This window comes from Bombus impatiens, unplaced genomic scaffold, assembly GCF_000188095.3.
Source record: "Bombus impatiens unplaced genomic scaffold, BIMP_2.2 scf_0033, whole genome shotgun sequence".
NCBI classification, from domain to species: domain Eukaryota; kingdom Metazoa; phylum Arthropoda; class Insecta; order Hymenoptera; family Apidae; genus Bombus; species Bombus impatiens.
This window is the reverse complement of record NT_176452.1, coordinates 1,174,185-1,197,926: the sequence shown is the minus strand read 5'-3', so window position 1 is coordinate 1,197,926 and position 23,742 is coordinate 1,174,185. Positions and strand designations below refer to the sequence as shown.

Sequence of the window (23,742 nt, the reverse complement as noted above, 5' to 3'; positions counted from 1 at the left end):
CTCGTCCGGACGTATCGTCTGCCCGACTCGATCGAAGATCCAGGATTTCCGACGGCAGGAGACGCCGGTAGACGTCTTCGTTGTGTACTTTCGTTCTCTTTCCTTTTTTCGACCAGCCCGCCCGGTCCCTATGTGAGAGTTTATCGGTGTGTCTGTGCATGATTTCCTCCTTTTCAGGAGAACCTGTTAAATTGTGACTCGCGTCGCCGACCGTCCAGCCCGGATCAATTTGGACGAGTGTTGAACGGGGAAGCAAGTGCGTTTTCGGTGACTCGTCGCGTCTCGTTAACGGGAACGAGGGTCCGTCTCCGTTTCACCACGCATCTCTTTATCGTCCGTTCGGCGTAACGATGGATATTTGAGAATCGTCCAATCCGGTGGAAATTACATTTCCACCATGTTTACGCCCTCCAATGGAAAATTGACAAAATTCGTATAAATGTGCGATTTATTCGTCGTCTACGTCTAAATGTTATAAAATGTTCCTCTTCGCGGAATAAATTGAAAAGGTTAGTACGAAGCACAGCGAGGTAGGTACCGGTATTTCCTCTCGCGCAAAACGACGACAACCGCCATTGTGCTTGGTACTGGCGTCCTCGCTGTGTCGACTACCAGCGATTATTCCTGAGAAAGATAACTAGAAAACGCAAGAATGCGATTTCCATCGGGTTTCTGAATGAGAATGACGAGTTTCTGTGGGACATTTAGCCAGCTACAAGAAGCTGTCCTTTTATAGCATAGTGGAAGACTCATCGTTTCTTCGACTTAAGCGCTTCATGAGAGACGATCATGAAAAATGTCAATGTTTTCCTCGCTGGTACGCCGTGCTTCACCTATTTATAATGATACCGCGTATTAACACTTATTAACACAGGCACTACGAAAGTGGGTAGGAGTTGGTGTTACTTGTGACTGATCACTAGCTTAGGAGATTTCATGCTTTCGAAACGTTTGCCCGTTAATTTGCGCGTAAATTCGTTTTCCGTCAGGGACGACTGTCGATGCCTCTTAGAACCTCACGGCTCTCTTTAGCCTCTAATTAACTCGATTTGTTCGTTTTTTGTTATAGAACGAGACGAAGATAAACGAACTAGGCCTTATAGAAGTTTCCATGACCATCTTGTTTCAAGACCGTCCGCTAATCGGTTTATTAGAACCAAAGCTAATTGCAACGTCTTGTTTCAGATCGAGTCCTGATTAAAAGAGCAAACAGTCCTCTTTTTTTACCAATTAAACGACGTACCGTAACTGCTTTACGCACATTAAACAGGTATCGTTTTGTAAGTATCGTATAAGGTAGGAAAAATATATTAAAATACATTATTATATAAATTAGAAAAATGTCCATTATCGTGCTATAAAATCTACTCAAATTTCTATTTAGATTTCTTCGAATTCCATCAAATTCTAGCGTCTATGTGGGAGAAGCAACCTTGTAGTAACGAAAAGAACGAAGAGGTAAGAAGCAAGTTTGTCGAAAATATCCTTTCAAAATAGGAAAAGCAGTTTTACTCCTTATTAGAATATTATACATAGAAATTAATTGCATTTTGGAAAGCGTCTCAAGAATGCACTACACAATTGGAAAGAATCTGCTACTGATAATTTTATGTAAACGTTTACGTTGGAAGACTCTGGTCTACGGACTGACCGGTGGAAAGTAAGCGGTTGCCTTCGAAGAGGGTTGAACCGGCCGTTTAAGGGGCAAAACGTAGAGAGCAGGGGATAGGTGAGGATATCTGTGAATGGATGGACCCAGAGGAAGAGTGTTCGTTTAAAAAGGGGCCAGTTTTACTGCACTTTCAGGATTCCGATGCCTGGACGTCCAGGTGTCCCGTCTCTAGCAAAGGGAAACTCGTAAAGTGACTTTAAACCAATTCCTTCTTTCGTTCCTTCGTTCCGGTGAATCACCTGTGTGCCTCTTCTCGTTTCTTTTTTTTTTTTTTTCATCTTTTCTTATTGTTTTTTTTCGTTTTTGGAACAGAACACGCCCGTTAGTGACGCTCGGAAATCCGTTGTTCTCTATGAATCCTGGATGGATTCTCTTGAAAGTGGCAAAATAAAGAGCCGCGATAAAAATTGTGGGGTTGAGGAGTTCATGTTCGCGTTGTGATTTAAGACGAGATGTAAAAGTTGTCCGGAAGAAGGGAAGGTTTGCTTGTGAAGGAGTTCGTAACGATGAACGAAAATGAACGATTAATTTAGTCGGTCTGTTTTTCATTCGAATAAAGAGAATTAGGAGACACTTTAAGGGAAAATTAATTTTGGAGTTCTTTTAACTTTTTGCCAATTTTGTACAGTTTCGTCTCATCTCGTGATAACGAAATTCATAATAAAACAGGAGAAAATGTTAGATTTGGAAGAATAACGTTGTTTTATTTTAGTTTTCCCGGCCTATCATTATGAAAAATTCATCCAAATCCGAGATTCTCCTCGTAGCTTTCTTCTTTTTCCATATTCTAAACACTTTCTTCCCTTCAAAGTTTAATTTCCGGCACATTTCCCGCATAAAGAGAGCCAACCTCCTTCTGTATTCCAGCTCGATAAAATATACGATATAATAAACCACCTTTAAAGCCTCCAAGTATTCCAATCTCTGCTATCATCCCACACGATCTCTCCAACGTTTCACTCGGACTTCGCCACAGATCGTTTGCTCTTTACACCTTTCTAAAATCACTTCCAACACCAAGTAATTAAATCTAATTCTCTTCTCACTCGTCAAGAGTGACCGAAATTCCTCGAACACAATTCATCTATGAATAGATGTAATTTCTTTATATCGCAATACTAGATCCATATATAACGATTACATTTCGTTTATCGTATTATAAAAATTTATCATAATTGGATGCGTCGACTCTGGATCCAGTAGTTTTCGTACGACACGTGGTGTGTAAACGCCGAGGTGCGGATAACATATCTACATGTACCGCGATGATCCCTTCCTAATTCTGTGTTTTCTGCAATTTTATAGTTGCTTTTACGAATTTTTCAATTTCCAATAGAAATATCACAAAATTGCTTCTGCAGGATCTTCATTTTTTAAATATCTTTACGTCGAAATTTATACGAAAGTTCTACATGTTAAAGCTTCGAATTTCCTTATACACCTGCAACCATAGAATTTTGGTTACCTACGTGAAGGTTAGTCATACCTGCTACCCTCGCATCAGAGATTCCATATGAAGCGTAACACTTTCCTTCGATCCGTCATCTCTGAGACAACAAACGGAGGACAGAGGAAAGAGCGAAATCAGGACGCTCAAAAAATACAAAGGATCGGAGCGTGCGTCGAGCGGTGGTTCGTCCGTCCGCGCGGTTTTATGGGGTCGTCAAAACGTACCGCGATACTTCGGTATGCGGCCAGCTCCACGCATTCCACGTCGTCGCTGAGGCGCTCACCGTGAGCCGCTGACCGTGGCCCGAACTATGAGAAATATTACAAAGAGTTAAAACAGCGACACGGTAGCCGACGATCCGCTTTCTGCCGGTGGGAAACGCTCCGCACGAAAAAAACGCCGCGGCCGCTTGGGAACCCGAAACGATTCCGCTCCGTTCTGGCCGTAAAATCGAATTACTATCGTTTTACTCGACAACTATCCGAACGATTCGAAAGAGAATCTCTCGACGCGAAACTGTTCGCGCGGCCACCGGTTAAATCCTATGGAAATTTCTGCGGGCAGTAAAAGCTAGCAACGAACGAAGAGAACGCGCTAGTCCGGCTTTGATTTCGATTCGACGTTGTGCTCGCCTCGGTTCCTGGCAATTTTCCTTGCTCGTGAACTTGACTTTTCCAGAGTCGCGTGTTTTACGGTGGCATGCGTGAATGATGGTCTTTGTGTGGATTTCTGTTAGTTTGGTTCGGATACCTACGAGTCTTTTTTCGTCTTCTTGCCTATCGATATAAAGAAAGAATAAACGTGTACCTGATAGCTCTCTAACGATAAAGAAAAAGTTAAGCGTGGACGCAAATATAGATCCAAATACGCAGGTATATGAGGATTATATCCACGAGAAGAAAGAAAATCGAGAAATCACGACGTCCAAACTCGTCAATGAGAACGACATCAACGAAAAATTGCCGAAAATCTGAAGAAGATTATCGGAATATCACCAATATCGACATGTTACAAATCCAACATCTATTACAACATTCTTCGCGTTTATTCGACTTCTACAATTACCATTTGTTTAAAACAACTTCAAATCAAACACCAAACTCAACAGACGACGCAAAGAGAACAAACGTCCGATCAACCAATCAGACCAACCAACTAATTTGAGTCAAAAGTCCGACGCAACTCGAACCCCTTCTTTATTTACCGACCCCTTGCGCGGTTAGGAAAACGGTCGCGGAATCGACCAGTTTGACGAGATTTATGATTTCAAACATAATACACGATGGCGATCCTTATTCGTCGGTTAAGCTGGCTAACGTGTACGAATCGGTAAGAAGGTCGGTGGCTCGCGTTCGTCGACCAAAAGGAGGGTGAAACTCACGGCGCCCGGCAGTCTGGTCAGTCCGGTTTCCTTCCGCTCGAAAAGTTGAGCAGCCCACTGGCCAGCGTGCGCTCTTCATCTCACTAACGACATTTTTCTTTTCTCTCTCGTTCTTCTCTCTATATTCATCCTATTCTTCACCCCTTTTGCGTCTAGGATTCGCCCCGAGGAACCGTTCACCTGGCGACAGGCCACGTTGCGTGCGTCTCACGAGTCGACGAGAGAACGTCCTTCCTCGAGAGGGTTGCTGTCTCCACCCCTCCTGTACGTGCTCGATGCACACGCAACCAGGGACGACCCTCCGAATCGTGTGCACGCGCGTGAGACCACGTAATTTTCTGACGAGTTCGCATTCACCGAGCGAGGGTGAGGTCAGGTTTTGTCCCGGTGAAACCGTTCCAAGTTCGAATGCCACCGATTCGTGCGCGGTTTCGTTAAATAATGGAGCTGGTTACACGGGTGACGAATTACGTGAGAATTTAACGGGCTTGTGGGGATACGAACGCGAAGAATTCGCGAGACTCTTTCGCGAATAGGTTGTTTCGAAGGTTTCGAGGCTGTTCGAGGTTGTTCGTGACCTAAGAATTCTTGATTGTTCAGGCGGATTAGTGTGGTTTTCGCTTCGGGGTTACTTAGGCCCAGAGCGAATAGAATGTTTAGAAAAGAAGCTATTTACGATCATAGTATCGTGGGATAGCTTTTGTATCATTTGAATGTTTATGGTTCTATGGTCGCGATAGCTAGCACATTACGTAAGGGCGATAATTGCAATTTTCGAAGTATCTTCTTCGTTGATACAAAAATCACAATTTCTTTGAAAGAATTTTCTATCAAGACAGAATACAATATTCTACGGTTAATATAACGGAGTAAAAGAGCACTAATTTGCGCCACGAGAAAAGATCGATATAAACGTCAATAAGATACGTCACGTACTGATTTCTCTTTATCAAATTCCTAAATATCACGAAAGATATTAAAATAACACGCGATGACAGATAAATTAGTATCAAAATTAGCTTTGCCGTCGAGAGATGCTATCTTGTCAAGTCGCTCAAGTTCGAGAAACTGTTTCCCCCACTAAATCTGTGTTAAATCTGGACAACAATCGAGTAACGGTAGAGAATCGCGCAGCATGATTCATTCTATTGTCTCCGTTGTTTCTCGGAATCTATGTGTTCACGGTTATGAAGATGATCCTGATGTTTCAAGAGACAACGGTCTACGACCTACGAGAGGAAACAAGGAAACAAGAAGAAAAAAGAGAAGAGAAATTCGGCAGAAGAGTCGCCTTAATTGTGCGTGTCAGGTAGCCGCTGGACCTGGTGATAGAATGGACCTGGCGATACCAGCAGGTGTTAGCCATCGGTATTCAAAGCAAAATATTTTTCTTACATCCTCGCAGCTGAGAGCTGAGAACATGGAAAGATTTCATCTCTTTGTCTAGGACCAGCCAGAGTATTTTTTCGTTCGCAGGACATCCATTCCTCCTCTCTTTTCTCCGTAAGCCTTTCATTCCTCTTACGACAATCCTCCTTCTTTTCCATCTACCTGATCGTTCGACCGTGTTGTTGCTGGTGCTGCTACATGAAAAACCATCACGAGATAAGTAATCGAGGTGAAGATTTCGTAAGATTATTTGTCTTACGATTCGTATCTTTTTAATAGAACAATAGCGAGCAATGATGAAGGTAATATAGGGTTGTGAAGATTTGTATAATGGTTAGTTTAAATATGATGATTATGGTATTGTTTGAAGTTTGGGCTTCGTCTATTTTTATGGTGTTTTCTATATAAACAAAGTTAGGTGATGTATTTTACATTAGATACATGCCAATTGATTAATTGTAATTAATATTTCTTGTGCGTTATCGCGATCGGTGTTTTTAGTTTGAATTCGTTGCTTTAAAATCGACTGCTCAATTAAATGCTTAATAAGATAAAATTGATTTGAAATTCATCGAATGTATTGAAATATCGTTAGAAGCATTCCAGATTAACAAATCCATTGTATGTTTATCCAACTTCAATTAGCATCGCTCGCAAAACACATTTACCAATTTCCGTTTTCCGTTTCCTCCATCATCGGGCAAAAGTCAATTCGAAGGAAATAATAGCCACGCGGGGAGTAGAATTCCAATAAGAATCAGAGCGGTCCGACAAGTTCATTTCCAGGATGCCATAACTCGTTGTTCGCGCTTTCTCTTTCCTCTCCTCTCACAGCCTCCTCATCCACATACCCAACTATAAAAATAACTATTGCAAACAACTTTCCTCCTTGGGAAACATCGGAAGTTAAATCCTTTGAAAAATTATACGCATTTCCAAACGGCTGAGAATCATAATGTTATAAGATAGTTCACTGTTATTTTTCATAAGATAGCGTTCCGCGTTATAAAAAATTCATCGTACATAGTCAAATTGTGTAAACGTACCATGGTAGAGAATTGTAAAACTACTAAATTCTACAACTATAGTTTTCTGCGAAGATATAACTTCCTAGAAGGATAGTTAATATTCTTAATAACCATTAATTACTAATAAACATTAACGTTCTTAATTGTGACTCTCATAATTCAGTAACCTGTGTATATTCGTTACTTATTAACGTAATACCTTCTCGCTGAGTCAAATAATCTTACCATAAGGACATTCCAATCATTTTCTCATATTTGATATTTTTTCTTGCTTGATCTAAACCTCACGACATTTTCTTATTCTTTGGTTAATACGTATTGGAGAAGTACACGCGATTAGGTACATTACACGCTAATGATGTTTCATAATACGCAACAAGTCTTATTATCGTGTACAAAGTTCAAGATCGAATTGCAAGATGCGGAAGCTTTGGTAACTCGAATAATCCTATTTTATTATATCCTAATAGAACGAAGAAAAACCGTGAGACAAATATGGAAGGGGACGTTGAGAAGTAGCGGAGGATAATTGAGGGAGATAGAAACGGAAAGGAGGATGAAAAGAATGGGGGGATCGGCGTCGAGCAGCCGGCAGGATACGCGAATGTAGTTTAAAGTCTAGACACAATGTAGGACCCCCGAATTAGTGGCCTTTGCCGCGCGCTGCTTCTACGGTAATTAACGAAATTAGTCGCAATTAGAGAGTGCTCGGCGTGTCCCTCTTTCCTCTGCTCAGCAATCGGAGAAGGAGAAAAAGGACGCCGTCAGACGATCGGAGTGCCGGGACGTCCTCGAATGGTGCGTTTACGTCAAGACTTAATGACTAACCGCATCGTCCGAAAAACTATCTAAGCACGAAACTATGGGAACCGGGAACTGTTCGACCCGCGATTACCATGCCGGCGGAAGGGAACAAGAAGAAAGGGGAGAGAGGACGTAGAGAGCGTTACTCTCCCAGCGAAGATCACGCTAACGGATAGAAACAACAGGACTATGGATGATTGGATCGTCAAGTTGGAGGATTTGATGAGATCGTTCTTGCATCGTAAGGATCATCGATCGGATATGATGCGATGCATTTTTCTATAAAATCAAAATACGTTTCATATATTCTCCGATACGTGATATTACGTTGGAGAAGCAGAAGCGATTATTTTACTCTTGTTTTCACGCATGTTGATAAAATGTTAAGCGAGTAATTCCATTTAAGCGATAACATTCTCTGTACGAATTAATCATAAGTTAGAAAAATGTTCTAGTCGATACGATTAGTAGGCATTTTATGAAGAAGAGGTATTATTTTGATATTTCCTTATCTTTGAAATTACTTGTACTCTTGTTCCTTTAACTCGATAAAAATGGCCACATCTGTATCGTATTATGTAACGCGACTCTCATTGAAGATCATAAGAAGCGTCGATTACAAAAATTAACAGAGACATTATGAAAGAAATAAATCCTAAATATAAATCCACAAAGACACCTACCACTTGACCGTTCTGTATTCGATGCTAATACCAACTTCCCTTTCTCGCTAAACAACCCTCTATCTCGAGTCGATACGATATCAACGAACAATCGTGTTTTCGAATCGCGGTGCCAAGAGAGAAATTCGTGGATCAAGGTCACGTAGACAGGTTCCAGCAACCTGTTAACCGTGAGGCTCATCGTCGAATGACATTGGTCAGCTCGACGATCGTACCGGGACTAGGAAAGCGGAAAGAAGGATGCAACGACCAAGCAGAAAGCGTAGAAAAACGAGGGCCCTTCGTTATTGGACGACCCCCAATAGGATGTTAGAAGAACGCGTAGCACCTGCTTCGTCATGGATGACCGTAAATGCTCGAATATTGTCGGTAAAACTGTAGTAACAATGAACCACCCGCCACCGGTTGACCATTGTCCCATCACGAATAGTCTACGAATGGTATGCAATCGTATGCAGAGAGATGCCTCATACAGTGTCGTTATTTGCAGGCGTGTAATCCTAATTCCTTTGAGATCCTCACGGCAGACTTAGGTACAAGAGTTCCTGTCATGCGCTTCATGGTCACTACGTGTCCTCCAGGCTATTTATTATCTTTGTTAATAGTATCTCATCTACAATTAACGTAGATTAGTCCCGCACGGATTAGCTCCGACCTTGGCATCTCCAGATGGAACACGTGCTAACATATTTCAACGGCTCGCCGAAGTGCAAGTTGGTCGGTATGGCTCGTTTCCGAGAAACTATAGACCAGATCACGAACTATTTGGCCCGTTTTTTTCGAATTTTTTCAAGGTTATTGACGGTAGGGATCAGATGCAGGTAATGTAAGATTTTGGATATTTTTTGTAAAAGTTTGAACGAGGAAACAACGGCAGTGTTGTCGAGGAAGTGTTGGATTGCAACGACAATTCTAGTTGATCGTGTACACGCTTTTGTTTTAATACTGAAAAGTGTTCCTTGAGACTTCTGATTTTGTTGAGGCTTGATCGAACATCAAAAATCGATATGTGTAGTATCGATGCTGGATTTATTCGTACAACGAAGGGGCTTGAGACGTACCTATAACGTGGGCAAGTGATTCAAAGTATTTCGTGAACAAGACGAATCTTTTATGTTTCATACCGCGCTTTACGTTTGAAATTAAACCATTAGAGACCAGAGGAAAATTTCGAAATAATTATAACTTCATTAATAATTATAATTATAAATTTCGAAATAAATAACAAGGAAATAACAAGTTAAAGAAATATTTCAGATAATTCTATTTAAAATGAAAAATGTACCAACGAAGTGCTAAATTTTTTTTCAATACCGTTCACTCCAACGTTCCACATAATTTTTCAGTTACTTGCATCAATTTAATCAAACAAGAATTAAGAAACTAAAATTTATGCACGATGAGTGGATGACGTGTAACGATAAACTTAAAAAAATAAATTCCAACAAGCAAGAATATGGATAAGACGTATAAAAATTCGTCCGACTGCCCAGATATTAAATTCTTATGTTCTGCCCATGGCCTTTTTTGATTCATCCGAACGCTGAAACATGCAAATTTCGACACTTGGTCGATTTTACGATCTCGCTTGTCATGGAAGCTACTATACCGCGTTTAATATCTCCTCTTTATGAAATCCGTGGACGTTCACAGCTGAACACGCGGCTGATCGTGCACTATTATAGTTTATGTGTTCGATCTGTAAACAGGATTACACCGAGCGCCAGTCTAACTATACGTACACGTTCCTTCGAACCATTATTATCTTACGCTCGATGCACGTCGCGGCATTAAATCGTCGTACACCTGATCGGACTTTTACCCCTTCTTTTATTCTCCATAAGGCTGTGGTGCGAGAAGCGACGAATAAAAAAGAAACGGCGACGTGTCTATTACTCGCACCGTCGAAACGTATCTCTCGTAAAATTGTTTGCCAAACAAGGTACGAGCTTCGTTGACAGGTGAAAGTTTGCCTTCCATCGGATGTCTGAGTGGGATCAATTAAATCAACAAATCGTTACTGCTGGGAAATATGGTTTTCTTAATTGTTGCTTAATCTCAACGAGTTTTGTTCGTTTGTAATTTAAGGAAGGGGACGGGTAGTCATTAGGGACGTTATTTAACTTCAAACACTTATTGCTCTAAGATACTAGGTATTTAGGCTTATTTTTCACTCAAAAATTTTGTGGAGCTATAAAACGCTTAGTCATATGTTGTTTATGATACGTTTCATTTTATCATAAATTATATACCGAAAAAAGAATACAGTAAAATACAATTATTTTAGAACCTAAGTACTAAGAATTCCACATCGAAATTTTCTAAGGTTAAACATATTTTATTTCGATCTTATAATATATTTATTAGATTAATGAATTTGTCTTGTCAGTAGGAGATTAATTATAACGCAATGAAATTAAAAATACACGATGCCATTTAAGAAACTTCAACGATCTTAATGACCGCAAAAAGAAGATTTTGAAAAATCTCCTGATTTTATGTATCTCCCAAAATAGTGCAATTTTTTCCTCTAACAGATTTGCATCCAAGGTTTATAATTACTTTGAAATCCCGAATTGCGCGAGTTGGCGGGAAAAAATCTGATTCTTCTACGTTAAAAAGTCGACAAAGGGTGTAATCGTTGAAATTAAAACCAGGTATCGAACCTGAATAACAACTAATGTTACCGATCTTGCTTTTCAAACACGAAAGTCGATTCTTTTCAGTGATCTTTACGAGGCTAATGACAGACATCGGGAATACGAGCCGGCGTGCAGTGGAATGATTTCCAGTTTCACGGTCGGTATGCAAATTCGAGGAGTATCCGTGCGAGGCGTTCGAGGGTAATTCACGGACAAGAATAACACCTCGAGCGCGGACATTGAAAGCGAGCGGTCCGCGAACAATTCGCTATTTGCATTTCTGCGGCCAGCTCGCGAGGTGGCCACCGTCGTGCGTGCATGTGTGACGGGACAAAAGAGGGAACGAAGAACGTGACAGAAACTCAAACGGGTAAAGACGGGTTTGTATCTCTTCTTCGGTTGAAAGGGGTTGAAGACTTCGATCAGGGGATGGGAATTGTTTCTCGCAACGAGAGACAACCGTTTTCTTCCCTTTCTTTCATTATACCAAGTTTGATATATTCGAGATACTTGCCAAAGATTTAAAATTAGTACAAAGATAGTACGTTTTCAATTTTCTCATATTAGAGTAATACATTATCACGATTGCCTGCTTAATTGTTACCTTAACTTGATACTTAATTGTAATAACTAAATAATACATAACTCACTTTATTATAGTAATAAAAACCAGACACTACTTTATGCGTAGTCTTATCTCCTCTATCATCTTCCGGTGTATTTAATTATAGTAATTTTCTAAATATTCGCGAGAGAATGAAATCTAGAGTGCAATCGACACAAATGAAGTCTTCAAAATATAATTAATAAAGTCGCAATAATCCTCGACGAAGATTTTCATTCCCACTCTGGCATCTAATAATTTAATTTTTCAAACACGCGTCGATGTCGTTCTCTTGACTCACGCGACGCAACGTCAATTTGTTTCTACAAGAAGAAACGCCGTGAACCATCGATCTCTCGTGATGAAAACTAGATCAGGAACGCGTTGGTTTTGCGTGGCGATTTGGTGGTCACATCAATGGCCACGGATACGTGTTCAGAAACGTGGAGCTGACTGCACGACGCGGTGGCCAGTGAAACGCACATAAAAGCGGTAGATAAACGTAAGGGGGCATTGATCGTCCGTCGCTCCTCCATTCACGAAGTTGCCGGTTATGGCTATACTTATGTGCTTAGGTGCACATCACATATACCGACCGTGTACACGTTTACACACACGCGATACGATTACTCACGTGTGCACGAGGCCGATGTGTGTGCATACTTGTGTGTATATATGTGTGCCTGTGTGTGGTTACGTATATACGCGCATCTCCAACATAGTCGACAGCGATTCTTGCCACGGCCATGCGTGGTCACGGCACATACACACGATGAAATCGTTTCGGGGTCGGGAGAATAGCCCTGACCTTCCGCAAGTCCCCGTTCGTAAGTTGTGATAAAACGAAAGCCCGGTGACGTCACTGGTCCCCATGTGTCACGATATGTAGCTGAAACTTCGATACGTTGGTCTTTGAGCGTTTCGTTTTTCAAACTTTCGTGAGAATGGATTTTTATGCGATGGACCGAATGGTTTTTATAGAAACAAGTAGTTAGGTACAAACAAAAAAAAAAGAGAGAGAAGAAAAGCGAAAAACAATGAAAGGCGTAGAAAAAAATTGAGAAAAAAATGTTATGAATTTTAAAATCATAGTAAAATTTATCGTAGGCACGGAAGTTATTGACTAGGTAAGTTTCCAACGAGAATCCAGTTAACCATAGAAAAATATGAACATTCTACTAATCACTTCTCCAAACCACTTAATTCTATGTTTATCCGATTGAAACCGAACAATGCCATTTATCTTTCTTCTACTGCATAAAACCCAAACTTAACACTAGGTTTACGAGACCCGTCAATTTGACGAATTTAAAAAATCACAGCACCAATTTTAACCGTTTTGCATCGTAAATTAATCATTTGAACCTAGTGTTAATGTTATTGTTATTTTTTTAATGATAATTAAAAAAAAAAGACTTTTTATTTATTAATAATTTATTTAAACGCGAAGCTTAATATTGGTCCTTTCAGACTTAATTTGAATAAATCGATCTTTCATAAAAAAATTTTCGTTTACCCGTCAATTTGACGAGAGCTCGTAGAGATAGGTATATACGAAACGCCCGTGAACCTAGTGTTAAGTATTACTAACTACCTAATTAATGTGAATTGTTTCAAACTAATTGATCCTTTTAAACGCCTCATTCAAAGTTTAAATCTGTAACGTCTATTGATGCAAACAGAAGAACATATGTAGGGGTTTAGGGAACAAAACTGACCAGAAGAGCTCTAGCTTTGGGACGGAATCATGTGGTTCCGGAACGGTTTGTGCATATCTGGCTGGCAGGTAAGCGATGCAGTAAAATGGAATTACTTCAGAGAAAGCAAAGATGCATACAGAGGAAAGCAGAAAAGAGAAACGTTTTGCTTCTATGTTATCATTAACGATACAGGATTTGTTTCTAATCTAGGATCTCTCGTGGTTCTGACGAAAAAAGGCGAAGCTGAAAAAATAAGAACAAAGAGGATAGAGAGGTAGTAAAAAGAAAGACAATGCTCGAAGGCGCTTCGAATACGATCAGACCGAGACCAAAGAGAAAGTGATTTAAAAAAGCGTCCTTCGTGACTATATGTACCTACTCGTAAAAGTTACGACTATAAGTTGCGATATAACTCAGTGATTTGAACCCGTTATATTCATATTATAAGCGCAATAGCTTCAAAAGATATTTTGGACGTAGGAAAATATATTTTCCACAAAACTACAAAATAGTGCTTTGAAAAGTCTATCTAGAAAAATAAATTATTTATGTATCTTCTTATTTGTATAGCACAAACTCGGGAAGTATTTAAGACAATAATTTGTCTACTAAATTTGGAGTAAATTTGAATCCCGATCGAATTCTAACGTATCTCTGCACACAGAAAGCATAACTGTGAAACTATTGAAAATAATCGAAATTCATAGGTTCTAAACAACATGAAATTTGTTCAAATAATACTTTTATGGAACATGTACATATTATACTTGTTTCTCTACATCAAAGGAAGAATTGCAACAAAAATACAGCGAATTTCTTGCATACTGAAGAATTCAATCCTTCCGTGTATTCCTCAAGTAGCACCACTTTATCCAATTTGCACGAGGCAAAATTTAATCTAATCCAGCAAAATGTAACGAAAACCTCACATCCTATCGTTCATATCGTCAAAGGTACCGCCACTTATATCCAAGCGTGCTTCTAGCGTCTCGCTACATTTCATCCGGCAAGTATACACGTGTCCAACTAGACATAACCATAGACGTGCAAGAAATCCAGACGAAAAACAAAACGGAAGAACGGAAAAGAAAAGAGAAAACTTACGGTACGTAGTAAGGAGAGATTGATCGATAAGGTGAACGTTCCATCTAATAATGGAGAAATTTCGTTCGAATGGAAGAAGGAGCGCGAGGTAAAGGGAAGAAGAAGAGGCATGTAGACGGTGATTCCCCGAGCCAGAAACGTTCGTGATGAACGTAGCGGTGCATCGATAATCGCTCGCGTGCCACGAAGGCGCGAAGGACGTAACGGAGATACAAGCTCGATACGTTGTACTACAGGCCGATCAACTCGATAAGGTAATTACTAAATGCTAATATAGAGAATCGTGTGTATTTCTGCTTTGCACATAACTATCCGCATGCCGCGTCTTTGTACGTTGATTTAGATGGCGGCTCGGTATGGGTGGATCGCGATAGCTACGACAAAATTGTTATATTTGTATCTGAAAGGAGGAAATTTCAACGATTAATTGAAATTAATCAAACGAGTGAATTGAGATTTATGTGACGAATGTTTTTTAGTGATTTGTGAACTTTTGTTAATACAGTGTATTTGATGAATTTTGTCAGCCAAAACGTAGCGTGTATTGCGTTAAATTTCAAATCTATTTCAGATTATGTATCTTTTTATTTTTGTACATTTTTAAGATGACGTTTATAGTACGACCAGAATTTCCTTTCTATCCTTGTTAAACTATAGCGTTTACATTTGTGAAATTTTTATGTAAGAGACAGTAGATCGATGTCTCGGTTTTTATAGTACGAAGTAATTAGATCATATTGTTATTTGGTCGGCTTTAAGCTTACCAGATGAATTTCATCATTCGATGTTCACAATTCGTTGTAGGACAGACGTTCTTTGAGAAAGATGTAAGACAGATCGCCAGCTACACAGAGATCGTTTTTCCGAATAAATTAATAGACAAACGAAATCTTTTTATACAACATTCTCCAAACTAATGAAATATTATTGACGAAGATAACAAATGAATGGTACAATTTTATAATAAGACTAATTAATTTCCAATAACTAGTCTTCGCATAAAAATCATTTCTAAATCCCATCTAAACATCCGGGTAATAATATAAAATTATTTAACTAGAACTCACAACCCTTTCCACTGACCAATCACTCTCAACGTAGCGCCCATACGCACTCAAAAGCCTCCAGCGCCTCTCTCAGAGCCAGTCGCAAATTCCACAGGTCAAGAACGATTTGTGGTGTCTGTCTGGTTGTCGAACGATATCCTCGAGCACTAAATATTACGAATGCCGGGCGAACTTTAAATTAAACGACGGTTCAAGCCCGGCCAGATTAGCCACCGCGCAATGCATAAATACAGTACAGAACCGGCGCGGTGTCCCGGTCCCTATGTAACGCCGGGACTTACGAGCGCCTTGTGTCCCGAAAAACACGTCCCTTATCGTCCCGGTATCTCGTGCAATGCCGATGTTACATGTTCGTATCGAGTGTCATTAAGTGTGATTATATTACCCCGTCTGTTCACGTGTACATCGAGATAGAACGAGATAGAACGTGAGAGGGGGGTGGAAAACAGAACAGGAGAGAATGGAATGGAGAGAAAGAGAGAGAGAGAGAGAGAGAGAGAGAGAGAGGAAGGAGAAGAAAGCACGTTCGAGGACTGGGACACAGGAGGGCACAAGAGGAGGTGGTTTTCGTGCCGTGCTGCCAGAGGACGGGGCCAGAGAAGCCGCTTTTACGTCGATACGTAATTTATTGCCATATCCGATATTAAAGTATCGTGGATAAGACGAAGGGATTGGCAGAAGGTCTACCTGCGAGTTTCTTCCCTTTCTTCTCGGCCGCGAGGACGCTACGCGTGTGGGAGTTTCTTTCTGCACCTCTTTTGTTCGTCCCCATTTCTTTTCTCTTCCCTCACCCGTTGCGTTTCTTTTCCGCTTCGCGTATTATTTTGCTTTAGTTTCAACCGTATTTCTGTTCAATCGGATTCGAGCGACATTTCAGGAGTTTCGAATATTCGTCAGTTGACAAGAAATTATTAAGACAAATTATTAAATCAGGTGGTGAAAATTGTAAGTTTAGTTCGGCTAGATTCGTAAAAATATTTAATTTTAATATTTTGCGACAAATTTTACAAATAATCTCGATTTACATTTTATCGATTCCATAGAAATAATGATCGATAGATCGTGCATCTATACTTTTATCGTCTACTTTTATCATTTCAATTTAGAAGAAATTTAAAAGCACAAATATTCGCCGAGTGCATTTAACATACAAAATTATAGAACGCGTACAAAATATAATATCTTCTACGATGTATAGTGGATGAAAGAAATTTCTGCCTAAGTTTCATTTCTTTAGTTCTATGATCATAAAAATATAAATTTTTTATCAATATTTAAAATTAATTAATAATACCATTTACAAGCGATGATTCGATATCAACGTGTGAATCCGGCTTTATAGGAAACACGAGTCGCATTTCTGTGGAGTAGTTCACAGGATCTGTGCGTTGATTGATGACAAATTGGTGTGTTAAGAGTGAGAAGAAGCTGATGGATATTTAACGCCGCATTTAGCCTGGCAACGAGGCTAGTGAAAACACGGTTTGATGTCGCACGAGGATGAAAACGGCTGCTTAAAATCCTGCTACTTAATGCATCGTTCGCTCGGAGGTTGAACGTGGAAGATGTTATTTTCCGGTGCTGTTATATTATAGATATTGTAGCATATTTTGCAGCGGAAATGGAGAAATGATATCATTTGTCACCAGGATGAAAAGTCATTTAAGCGAGTGGACAAACACTAGTGCTTTTTATTAGGCTCGTCATTCGTTTGGATAAATTTGGAAGATGTGAGGAGAGAACGTTTTGGCGGAATTTGTGTACTATATACTAAACAATCCGCTTCAATGATCGAACGAGTGCACTTTAGCGATTAGATGAAATTCTGATTGAGTGTGGTAGCGTAAGTGATAGTTTGAAGTGGAAGTGATTAGTTTGTGGTGATAGTGCGCTACTGCTGGGCTGTGTGTAAAAACTCCGCTGGTGGGTGTTCCGCTGGCTGAGATAGGGATGGGTGGTACTGCTGCGGGTGTAGAAGATGTCGCTGCTGGGGTACTGCTGTATTTTCTTCTCATTTAAGAATCGTAGAAGAAAAATCGGAAAACTACGGGGTCGCTGGGATTCGAACCCGGGTCCTTAGGTTACGAACCTAAGGTGCTAACCACTGCGCTACTGCCGTCAGGCCGTACTTCGTGTCGAGCGGTAGTATTTATTGTCGAGTGCCGCTACATGATAAAGGAAGGAATTAAGTTCTTTAATTTTTTACTAAACTCAACGTTTCTGAATACGAAAATAATTATTATCAAAAAAGGTAGATCTTCAGAAAACGAATTGGCAAATGTTACAAATTCTGTATTACGTAACAGAATGAAGAACTTCGAGGGAATCTTGAAATTCAACCAATATAGAAAACTACTGAATCTTTCGTAAAGTTATTATACCTGAACTTCAAAGCCATGTGAAATGCGGCTAAAAGAATAGAAAAAAAGACACTATCGAGAGAAACGGAAATAAGTATTGTTTCTTAATGGACGACAAACGAAAGGAAAGCAGGTAAGGCAAAGATAAAACGAAAGATCGTAATACTCCTTAATTTGGTGGCGCCATGAATGAACGAAGGAACTCACGTTTCACCCTGGAACGCACACTCATCTTCCCTTGGGCCGTGTTAAAACTAACAAACCGGTGGCTCAGCCGTCTCTGTAATTTTTTAATTACAGGGCCGCGTCTCTCAGTCACTCAGCCCCGGTGACTTGCAACCGGTGTCTAGAATCCACTCCCTAATTTTTAATAACACCTAGCGTCGGAGAGAGCCAGAGTAATAAGTTTGTAGGCGGTTCTCCGTGGGTTCCGAACCAGGAGCGGAAGAAACGAAGGAGCGGCGAAAGAGAGAGGCAGAGCCACCGGAAAACATATTGGTAGCGTACAACGAAAACCTATTTTGTGGTAGGTGGTTCAAATTACCGCGCGTCGTTTTAAGAAGAAATTACTAGATTAGAGATAGAAATTACTAGATTAGAGAAGAAATTACTAAATACTAGATTTACTATAACTAGATAACTAGAATACTAGAAAAAAATTCCTAACGTGTGGGTGTTTTAATTATTTACGGTATTTAAATTTTACTGAAATGAAACGACATTGTTTACTTGAAAATATCGACGCAGAATATTATATTGATTTTATAATATAGATAGATATTGCATGTGTGTGTGTCGTAATTGATAAACGACAAGGGGAACAGGAAATGTAATAAAAAGTACGCAAATGTCCGTTAATGTTTGTGACAATTGTAACAATTTTCATTTTGCCCTTTTGTTAATATTCAGAATGCGTGAGTCATTCTGTTCCATTTATTTGGCTTTCAATTATTTGTTCATTCGAGATACACATCAAAAAAAGAGATTTGGAATAATATATAATTATAGTGGTCCTGCGAGTACCTATGTGTCGGTATTATTAAAAATGTGAATAACCTCTGAGTTATATGTTGAATACGATTGAAAGATTGTACGCAGAAGTTTCATAGCTTTGACGTGGCACAACACGTGCGTATAGTACTTTCTTGTTCAGCGCAGTCCAAACGCGACAAACGAAAATTCAATTTCCTATCTATATTAAAGCAACGAACCATTCAAGTCACACGAAGAAATATTTTCAGCCCATAATACACCTGTTCAATCGGTTTTTTCGTTGAAATATTCATTCTTTCACACAACGTTTCTTCCGATTACGATCGAGCCTCCACAGCTGCCATTACATCAACCCTTCAATACAATGTCACAAAATAATCTAATCTTATCATGCGTAATAAACCATTCCAGTTATCGCAGCCAAAGAAGACAAAACGAAAAGAAACAAAGGAAAACTAAAGAATACTTGATGAAGTCTGGAGGCATACGACTATGCCTAAGTTGTGTTAACCGTAACAGACGAAATGGGGAAAAAATAAGGAAGAACGGATGGTACACACGAAGAAGGGACGAGGAACCAGAGCAAGACGTCGGACGTTCTTCAAATCAACGTGAACGCGATGGGTAGAAGCAGTGACAGCCGGCCGAGCAATACGCGGGTTTTATTATGCGCGCGATCCGCGCGCGCCTTCTAACCGAGGCTTATGAATAAATATCGCGATTTCCGTCGGCCGAGAGATCGAGAGAGTCGAACCTAGCATCGACGGTGCGGCAACAGAACGGATCGATAAAAATTCGTCTCGTACAGCCAGCCGCCATAAATATTCCAATAAAGGTCGACCGTGCGTCGTCGGGCCGCCTTGAGAACGTTTCGTCTCTGTCCCTATATTCAATGCCCGTCCACGGGCTGGCCGGCTTACGTCGCGTGGTACGCGAGAAAAATTTTCCAGGATATTCTTTCTCTCTTTTTCTTTTTGTTCTTCTTTCTTTCTGGTGTTTCTCGTTTGTCCACGATCGACGTCCCGGAACGATCTCGCGGGCGTTTCGCGTCGAGACGACGCGACGTGTTGCTCTGAATTTTCTCGAGGTGAAAATCTTTCTATTTCCAATGTGATATAGAAACGATAGGTTGTTTGTATCTTGTGACGCGAAATACGAAACGAGATTTTAAGTGGAAGTCGTCGAGTATGTGATTTTGGCGAAATTCTTGTAGACAAATTTGCATTGTGTTCTTTATAATTTTTTCAGATTTCCGTCACGGATTCTCTCTACCCTTTCAAAGACACGTTTCTTAATGAAAAATGTTGATTTATCGATGGGATAATATAGCTTCGTTGGAAGATTGTTTAAAAGCTTTTCCATTTACTTGTTCACAATTTTAGAATAAACGGATCTTATGGTTTCTTCGTTTCCATGATTGCGCGCTGTAGAATTCAAGGGACTAGTTTCTCTAATTAACTAACCACAACCTAATTAAAGTTACTAATACTATAGGTAGTACTAAATGTTTTTAAATTATGGTTAGATGAAAGTAGATAAATGGAACAATACCTTTGGTCAGTAGCGTTGCTGGTTTAACGGAAAGTAGAAACTTTAAATTTGGTATTGAAGTGGGCCGTTTTCGCTTGCATGACCTGAAACTGAAACAACATCGATTTAAATTCGATTCCAACATCCATAAGATTTTAAAGTGTACTTTCTTTGTATTTGCATTAAGCTACGCCAGATTTCCATTACATCAGATACCTACCAACGTCTACCGCACTTTTTTTTCTTTTATAATAACTTAGTTGAACAATCATTTTGACTTCTAGAATAGCAATTGCGTTACTCTTCGTTCCTTTCTATCTCTGATCGATAATCATAGTATCACGTACAATAAACTTTTATAATTTTTAGCCATGTCGGATAAATATGTAATTCCAAATTATAAATAATTTCTTATACGACTCTACACCGTGAAACTTTACTCCAAAAACAAATTGTTACTTCCAATACCAATCTATCCAACGAAAAATCAACTAAAAAGTATCTAACCGCTTGGAATTTTTATTTTATCGTTCAACAGTCAGGATAGGCATGAGCCATCGCGTTTCAACGTCGCGTCGAAGGGGATGATAAACGCGAGAAGCACGGTTCGCCGAACGGTAACGTCGATTACACAACGGCGAGGGATCGTTTTGAAAATCACTTGACGATCGCGATCGAATCCAACCGGCCGTCCCGTTCAATTTAAATATTTAACGGAAGAGAATAATAACGGTCCATTATGTTCGCGCGACAGCTACGCGATGCTGTGTGAGCGCTGGTGTTGGTTGCGCGCTATCGGCCAGTGTTATTAATGTTACTATTTACCATCGCTGCTGGCGCAATTGTCATCACGCCAGACAGTACGCGGCACTAATTACCGTCACGGCAGCCTATTGTTCCACTTAAAGCTGATTGTTATCGTTACGCAAATTGCAGCCAATGCAGCGCGCGCCAGTAATGATTTCGCACCGATATCAATTCCGTCGAGCGTCTGAATGCCTATATACTAACGCATTTATGTACATTACATATACATGTATATACGTGGAGAACACGTTGCCGTGGATGATAATTTTTCTTATTGTTAACGACATTCCGATCGTTAATAAGCGGGGCGGAATAGTTTTCCATTAGCGGTGGACAGCGAATAAATGACCGACTACGTAATCGGACAAAATAATCGCCGGCTAATGTCTTGATAGATTGACGCGATCGAACGAGGTCGATGCGCCGCTGGCTGCTGCTTCGAAGCGAATTTGCAAGTCGAGTTTTGCGAAATTCTTCAACACGACAGTGATCAGGGGGTGAGATCGCGCGGTGACTGTTACTGCGAGCCAAGGTCTTCGGTCGAGAAAACGTGCGTTGTAGAAGATGAGAATTTTATGATTTAGCATCTGTGTGGAGGTATCGTAGTAGAAATATGGAGAGATCTTACATTCGGATCTATGAAATTGTTGATATCAAGAGAATCTGGATATTACGAAGTCTATAGATGTTGTAGGATATCGTATGTTGCACGAGAATTCATAATATTTTTGTATCAAATTAATATTTCAATCTTGTTCCGAGTTGGAAATTCTTGGCAATTGGAAATTTGATGCAAAGAGGTGGGATTTTTTAAAATGAAGCTCATACGCGAGGGTAGCATCGATAATACAGAATTGATTGGCAACGCGTTGAATTTTAAGATTGTTTCACGTACAAAAATTGGAAAACGCGATATATTTCTTTCTCGTATTCTTCGAATACGATTCTTTTGAACTATTCCTCTTAATTACTTTAAGAGCAAGAACAGTTCATTTTCGCAACTGACAGGATAAAATAGAATCATTGTCGATCCTTTTCATCGACTACAATCAAATTTAATCGAACCGATGGTTTACGGTAAAAGGAATGTTCAGATTTAAAAGAGCGAGCACAACTTCACCAGCCTAAATCACGCAAGCGATTGACGTTGTGAAAGCAGTTCTTGTTGGTTTGAAAAATCGTTAACAAAGATTCTTCACGGCGACAAACGATAGATAGATCCTTTGAAACAACGCGACGGTTACGATAAAATTCCGCGGCGGCTACGTTCGATCGTAATTATCTGGTCGTGTTTATAAATCACCATGGATCAATTAATGCACGAAACGAAGGGAGAGAGATAGAAGGGGGAGAAAAAAAGGGGGCCAGTAAAGGTAGAAAGCATGCGCCGTTTTATAATACAGTCCGTGATCTTAAATCAACGTCCTTTTCTTGGCCGGAGATAAATCTTGCGCGGTCGAGCTCGGCCTAAGAAATATAAATACGATTGTGCATAGAAACGGGGCGTTTTGTCGCTCGAAGCGCGCGTCCAACGAAATAGTCCTCGCGATTTCGCTCCACGTCCTCGTTTTGCAAGGAACTCGCGAAACAGGGAAGGATTTATAAAGAATTTAAAAGAACTTCTTCATTTTTTAATTTCTTAATTTAGAAATGTTTCTTAATTTTGACCAACTAAAGAAAAGATGGATATTCAGTAATTAAGATGACAGAATTTAGTTCGAAGGAAATATCATAGCGACACACGCTGTAGATAGTATCTTCTGTGATTGGAGCAATAATTGTTAGATAAATAATATGTGATCGTTTGCACCGTTATTTAGGTACACTACTTAGGTATACTACTTGGGTTGGTTGTAACATGTAATATGTTATCTCTCTAACACATAGCTATACGTAAATCGTTCTAAGATATTTCAATGTTTTGGAATTTGCAAAAAGCAATATCAAATTCTGAGAAACTTTGAAAATACGTACACAATGCAAACAGATGCGAAATTGTTTCAATGCTTGAAAGATTAAGCAAAATAGATATAGTTAAAGATAACAGATCTCTATGGTATTTATTGATAAAAAAAGTTGTATATTTCGTCACATTTTCATAAAACGATCATCCCTCGCATCGAATCATTAATTAAAAAAAGATATCGTTTTTAATCAAACAGTTATTTTCTCAAGGCAAATGGATCGATATTCTGTCGAGCATACATCCTATATTAAGTTCTAAACGATATTATATACAGAATTGCTATTATATTTTCCGCTATGTAATATCTTTAGAAATTTTAATATTTCAGAAACAATTTATGGCTTCTCTGAAAGCATCGGGATGTTTGTTCGTCGAAGCGAGGAGAATTCTCCGGGAAGGACGCGTCTGCAACGAGCGCTGCAACGCGAGTGGACGCCTCCCGGTTCGGACAGCGTCTCTTATTAGCCGCTAAGGCGTCGCGACGCCCTGGTTGCAGAAAAATCCGCGAGATGGGGACGCCCGTAAAGCTGGCTGCCACAAAACGCAAGACAGAATCGAATCG

The 23,742-nt window shown here is 39.8% G+C and overlaps 1 protein-coding gene across 2 annotated transcripts in view; it reads right to left on the bottom strand.

The window, feature by feature from the left end:
• Positions 1-23,742, bottom strand: part of LOC100741370 (zinc finger homeobox protein 3) — a 246,712-nt gene that overhangs the window by 85,682 nt on the left and 137,288 nt on the right. For both annotated transcript variants that reach the window (XM_033321904.1, XM_033321907.1), the window contains exon 5: positions 20,429-20,517. The gene's annotated coding sequence lies outside the window, so the exon portion shown is untranslated. The remainder of the gene's footprint in view (positions 1-20,428; positions 20,518-23,742) is intronic.